The 6,000-nt window shown below is 45.8% G+C and overlaps 1 long non-coding RNA gene across 1 annotated transcript; it reads right to left on the bottom strand.

The window, feature by feature from the left end:
- Window positions 1–393: 393 nt before the first annotated feature.
- On the bottom strand, window positions 394–2,939 carry LOC127304775 (uncharacterized). Its single transcript, XR_007853531.1, has 3 exons — window positions 2,691–2,939; window positions 953–1,065; window positions 394–703 (listed from the first exon to the last, which is right to left on the bottom strand). It is a non-coding gene; the product is annotated as an uncharacterized lncRNA (long non-coding RNA).
- Window positions 2,940–6,000: the final 3,061 nt, after the last annotated feature.

Below are 6,000 nucleotides of genomic sequence, written 5' to 3'. Positions count from 1 at the left end.
ATATGTGTGACTATAAGTTTTAGTAACATCTTTTTATGACTGTAGTAACACGATTAGTAACATGTTTTTCTTGCTATAGTAACACGGTTGGTAACACATATTACCAACTATTGTAACATAATTATTCAAGATTGGGTTGATTCTATAGGTCCTTAGTAACACAGTTGTAACATCTTTCACAATTAATAGTAACATGTTTTTCTATATATTGTAACATAGCTATTCTTGTTGGTCCCATACTAAAAATGTTTAATATGCATTAATTTTCTTTAAATGGTGCTTATTTAGAATTCCTTACTTTCATATTTGATTAATAAATTATTTTGTTAAACTTGTATGTGAAAACGACAAGCATATACCTCATTGTGTAGTAACTAAAGGATCATAGATACATTGAGCAACATGTGCATATGAACTACATTATGGAGATAAACCAACGTGTTTCATGTCACTTCATAGCATTCATAACAATGAACACAAAGACGTTACATATTTAAGAAAAACTACTACGTTTCTCAACATATTAAGCTAACCTAGAATACATGAAATACTTAATCATCTTGACTATGCAGAAACAACAATCATGGTTTCTCCAATCCACCCTTCGATATTTCTCACACCAGTCCTACATATGTTCTATCTTCACTCCATTGTTAGACAAAGCATCAATATCAACTCAGTCTCAACCACTGATCTTCTCAATCTGGAAAGAAAATTATAGTTACATATGAAATTAAATATATATCAAAATATAACAAAAAAAAACTCAAAAAGTAACATACACATGCTGAAGGCCAAGCAATTGTTATTACAGATGAAAAAAACATCACTGATTGTCACACAGTTCTCCATTTCTCTTACCAAGTGCTCATCTTTGCCAATAGGTTCATCAACTTGCACATGCGTAAAACATGGATGAAACATGAACATACTGTTCATTTACCTCATTTACCTGTTCCGAAGGACGACATCTCTTCTTTGAGGACACATGGCTTGGAGTCTTGTTCTAAGACATTTGTTTTTTGGACTCTTCTTGAATTTTCATCCACATTCTCACCGCTCTTTCTTATATGCGAAAAAATATAAATAAAAAGATTGTAATGTTGTGATTCAGGAAACTAAAGTTGACAATGCATTCTTTTAATTCCACAAACATTGTATATCATGATTTATTAATAGATAACCAAGTAGATTTGTCAGTGAATAACCTTTACCTCCCGTTCTCCAAAAAAGGAGGTGTCTGTGATGATTGTCCTGGATGATGCTTCCATACAATGATACAGTTAATAAAATAATTTGTATTGTATTCTTACAACAGTTTGGTTTACATTATTAGTAATTAAATTAAGGACACAAATGACCCTAAGTACTTCAAAAGCATCGAACAAGTAAGGAAAGTTAGCCACTAATGAATTGATCAAGAACATGAACCTATAATGACAAATTCCATTCTCCAGCATGCTTGTGTGTATTCAGATTAATTAGAATGTTTATTTTTAAAATAGAGTAAAACTAAAAAGGAATACTAATGTGATAATGATAAAAGAAAAACAAGAAACTAAGCAGGGGCGGAGCTACACCCCGGGAACCAGGGCCATGGCCGGGGCGCAGCAAAATTCCGGCCCTACTACCATATAATTTCAACTTGGCCGAGGCTGCAGCCCAGGTAATCTGTTGGCCAATCTTCTCTATGCACGAGCGTATGACACCCAACACGAAACAGCAAATGGGAACAGGCCGAACGACATCGACCAAAGCTACCGGTTGACACTTGGCTCCCTTGCTCGCAGCAGCGGGACGCGCGCGCCACGCGCCCACGCCACTCCGTCATCGCCGCTTTGCCGGTAGGATGGCTTGACACACCTAGCCGCTCGCAGTGCCGTCGTCCTTCTCCATGGCCTGCTGGCCTGCTATGCTGCGGTGTACCGCCGCTAGCGCACCCTCTCGGCCGGCGTCGCCCAAGTGCTGCTGTTCTATGATCTGCCTGCCCTAGTCTAGGCTCCAACGATAGGTAATATGTTCTTGTGTGTTTGCTTTAATTATTCCACTCCAATATTGTTACCAAATTGAATTGATTCATTGATTAAACAATTTGTCAGTCAATATTATGTTTTAGGAACATTAGGTGAAGAGAGTTTATCCCTTAATCTCAATACTCTACGAATCACTGAATACCCAAACTCAAGTGTTTCTCAAACAAAATCAACTACCCAAGCTATATGTAGTTTGCTGGATCGTTAAAAAAGGGAGTTCAAAATACATCTTTAACTTTTCAACCGTACCAAAAAGAAAATGCAATTACATGAGTTATTGGGAATAGTTTTTTTTGTATTGCTTTTGGCCCGGGGCTTGCTCCAATCCTAGCTCCGCCACTGAAACTAAGGGTGTTCAATTAGTTGATCTGGGGCGCCACTATATGTAAAAGAGAAAATCTTGTGTCATGTCATCTAAAGTTACAGAAAGTATCTTTTTAACCAAAGTGGAAGGGGGAGTCCCATATATCAATTAATTTATCATTGATAAAAGACCAGAAGGCTCGTGAGAGTAGAGCAAAAGAAATATACAATGAAGCTGAGGAGGACATCAACCATGCAATTAGCAGAGTAGACGGATCAAACGAGAAAAGAAGAGGCTATTATGTCTGTCCATTCTGTAATACATTTCTGAACAAAGGAAAGCAGTGCATTCACCTGGGAATTGGTGCCACCGAGGAGTTTGGGGATCTTGAGATCCGGAGGCGAATCAGCAAAGGGACCTCCGTATTTCCCCGCGAGATGTAGCCGTGCAGCCTTGTGCTCTTGCCGGCGGCGGCGAACCAGGCCGATGCAGATGCGATCCAGTTGATTTGTGTGCTAAATAATCTGGGGAGTTACGGGAAATGTCAGGAGGTCAGGGATGACATCGCTGGAGCCTGGAGATGTGGAGTGGAGGGCGGCGCGGTTATGTCGATGGCGGAGAGGACGAGGTGGGTATAAATCAGGGCTTTTTGTTACTAAGATAACTAGCAGGGGGGACCCGCGCATTTGCGCGGCTAGATTTGGTATTATTTGCTTTGGTGGTTATTTTCTCATGGGAAATAAATAACATTCATCTAAATTCTCATCTTAACTTTTGGATTTTGATAAGTTCTTGCATGATTATTTTACTTGAACTTTCTATGTTCTCTCTCTATCCAAAGCAATTTATTCCTTATTATTTTTTTGTCAGTCTCTTTTGCACACTTAGGGAGTCATTGATCCGCAATATTCCCGAGACCCATGAATAGGACATGCTTGCATGTGCAAAATAGACAATTGTGAAAACATTGAATTTTCTGAAAATTTATAGTTGATTTGCAGAATTTGGAAAAACACAGGAGTCCTCAAAAACCGGAAATGCAATCTGGCTCCCGGGACCAGATGCACTCGATTTCTCGACCAATCACTTGCCTTGGTATCGATGACCACGTTAGTATTTCATCCCGTATATGAGCACGCGCACGGATTATTGAACAGGGCGGCTGTAACAGATGAGAATGCATTTATTAGGATGGTCCAGCCTTTGCATATGTCGGTACAAAGGAGGCCTCAAACGACCTAGACCAACGGCGCCTGTTGCGAGGCCCAGGCATCACACCGCTAGTAATACAAGCTCACATGACCATGATCCAGTACTTGCTGTCTGGGGCATCTTCAACGGAGGGACCAATATCAGATGTTTAAAAATAATCTTGCGTGTCTATTTACGTCGTCTCTCCGATCTAAAAATGGTCGTATTTTACCGCGCGTCCGTTTACGTTTGAGTGTGTTCACAGCGAGACGACCCATTATTTTTCCAACAATATTTTACATTCACCAACTAAACATAATATATTACAAACTAAAGGAGAAACAAGCCCTAAACTACTTGCTGCACGACGGCTTGGCCCATTGTTGCGTCCCTCCCTCCTCTGCTTCTCCGCCGCCCGCCGTGCGACCGCTAGAGCTCGGTGAGCCGCAACATCCTCTAGCAGGCGCTACCGCGGCGCCTCGTTCGCGGAATCCTCGGCCTTCTTAAGCGTCTCGAAGGAGTCGACTAACTCCCTCTGCTCCGCCGCCCTCTCCTCTGGGGTAGGCTCATCAGGTTCATCAGAGGACTAATCAAAATCGGAGGAGTTGTCCTCCGCGGCGACCGCCTCCCTGTGGCGTTCCATCTCGACGTCGAACGCCGCGTGGTTGGCCCACTCCTCCTCTGCTTCCTGCTCCTCATCGGCCATGAATTTTGCGTCCATGACCGCGTCGAGGACGTTGTCCGTGCTTTCGTCGTCCTCCAACTCCTCGTCGGAGCTCTTGGCCGGAGGAGGTGAAGTCGGAGGTGGAGACGCATTAGCCTGGCCGCGAAATTCGACAGCCTCGAAGAAATCAGAAACTGTATAGTGTACTTCCTGTTGAAATTCGACAGCCCCGAAGAAATTCAGCGGAATAGCTGTCATAATTTGTACATGACAAAATACCGCTGCAACACACAAAAATTCCCAATGAATATTTTGCTGAATTATGTATGTGTCCTGTTCTAGCACAACTGAACCCACAAGGACATTGCATCACCAAAATTTCCTAAAATTTATTTCAGTGCGATTTTAATCTGCGTGATATCATGTTTAAGTTTTCTGTAACTCAGTACCCAACAAGCCCATCAGAGCAGCCATTGTTTTCATGAGCTGAACTGGGTGACTCCCTTTATGCGATCTGACGAAAACTACAGCGCACATCGAGACTTGATTTCAACATGTCCCAACTTACTGATCTCTTACTGGTTTTAATCTAACCATAGCTGCAACATTTAATTGGATTTCAGAGCCCAACCGTACTGACTACACTACCGACTAAGGGCATCTCCAACGGGGGGGCGACGCATTTCAGACGCCCAAAAGTGATCGCGAGCGTCCGTTTGCGTCACCCCGCGGACATATTTTGTCCGCGCGATCGTTTGCGTCTGGGTGTGCTTCCACCGGGGCGACCCATTTGTAGATGTGCAACATATTTGAAAGCAAATAAAAGTAGTACATTTGAAAACATAGAAACTATATAAAGTAGTTCTAGACCCCTAGACTACTTGCTGCCTGACGGGCCGGCCCCGTCGTTGCGTCGCTCCCTCGCCTGCTTCTCCGCCGTCTCCCGTGCGGCCGCTATGGCTCGGTGCGCCACCACGTCCTCTTGCAAGCACTGCAGCAGCCTTGCGTTGACGGCGTCGTCCTTGAGCGTCTCGAAGGACTCGACTATAGCTCTCTGCTCCGCCGCCCTCTCCTCCGGGGTAGGCGCATCAGGGTCATCGGGAGACCATGATATGTCGGAGTCGGAGTCCTCTGCGGCTGCGACGGCCACGAGCCTGCGTTGTTCCATCTCGGCGTCGAACACCACATGGGCCGCCCGCTTCTCCTCTGCTTCCTTCTCCGCTTCAGCCAAGGCCTTGGCGTCCCTGACCGGGTCGAGGAGGTCGCCCGTGCTGTCGTCGTCGTCGAACTCCTCGTCGGAGCTCGAGGCCGGGGGAGGTGGAGTGGGAGGTGGAGGTGGAGGTGGAGGCGCGGCAGCCTGGCCGCGGCCGGTGCTACTCATGGTGGCTCCGGTGGAGGCTGAGCGGCAGCGGCGCTACGGTGGAGGTTGTGCGGCCGCTAGGGTTTTGTGGGGAGGAGATGAGATGCTCGCGCCCCTGTTTATATATATCAGAGGCAGGGCGACGGCCGCGGCACGCGTGGCAACGCCATTACTTCGTGCGCAGAGGTAGGCGACGGCCGCGCGCCACGCGAGGCATCGCCATTTACGCGGCCTGCCGAAGCGACGCCTCGGCGCCAGTACTGGCGGAGAAGACGCATCGACGCTGGGTCACTGCCAGGAGGGTCAGATAAACGTCCGCCAGACGCGAGCGGACACTTTGCGCGTCCGCGCAGCGTCCGCAGAGACGCATCTTAGACGCATATTTAGGCCAAATTTGCGTTGCCGCGAACGATCCAGTCACTTTATGTCCGTCCTGAAGAAGGTACCA

The sequence above is a fragment of the Lolium perenne genome, chromosome 5, assembly GCF_019359855.2.
Source record: "Lolium perenne isolate Kyuss_39 chromosome 5, Kyuss_2.0, whole genome shotgun sequence".
NCBI lineage: Eukaryota > Viridiplantae > Streptophyta > Magnoliopsida > Poales > Poaceae > Lolium > Lolium perenne.
This window is presented reverse-complemented; position numbering and strand designations above follow the sequence as displayed.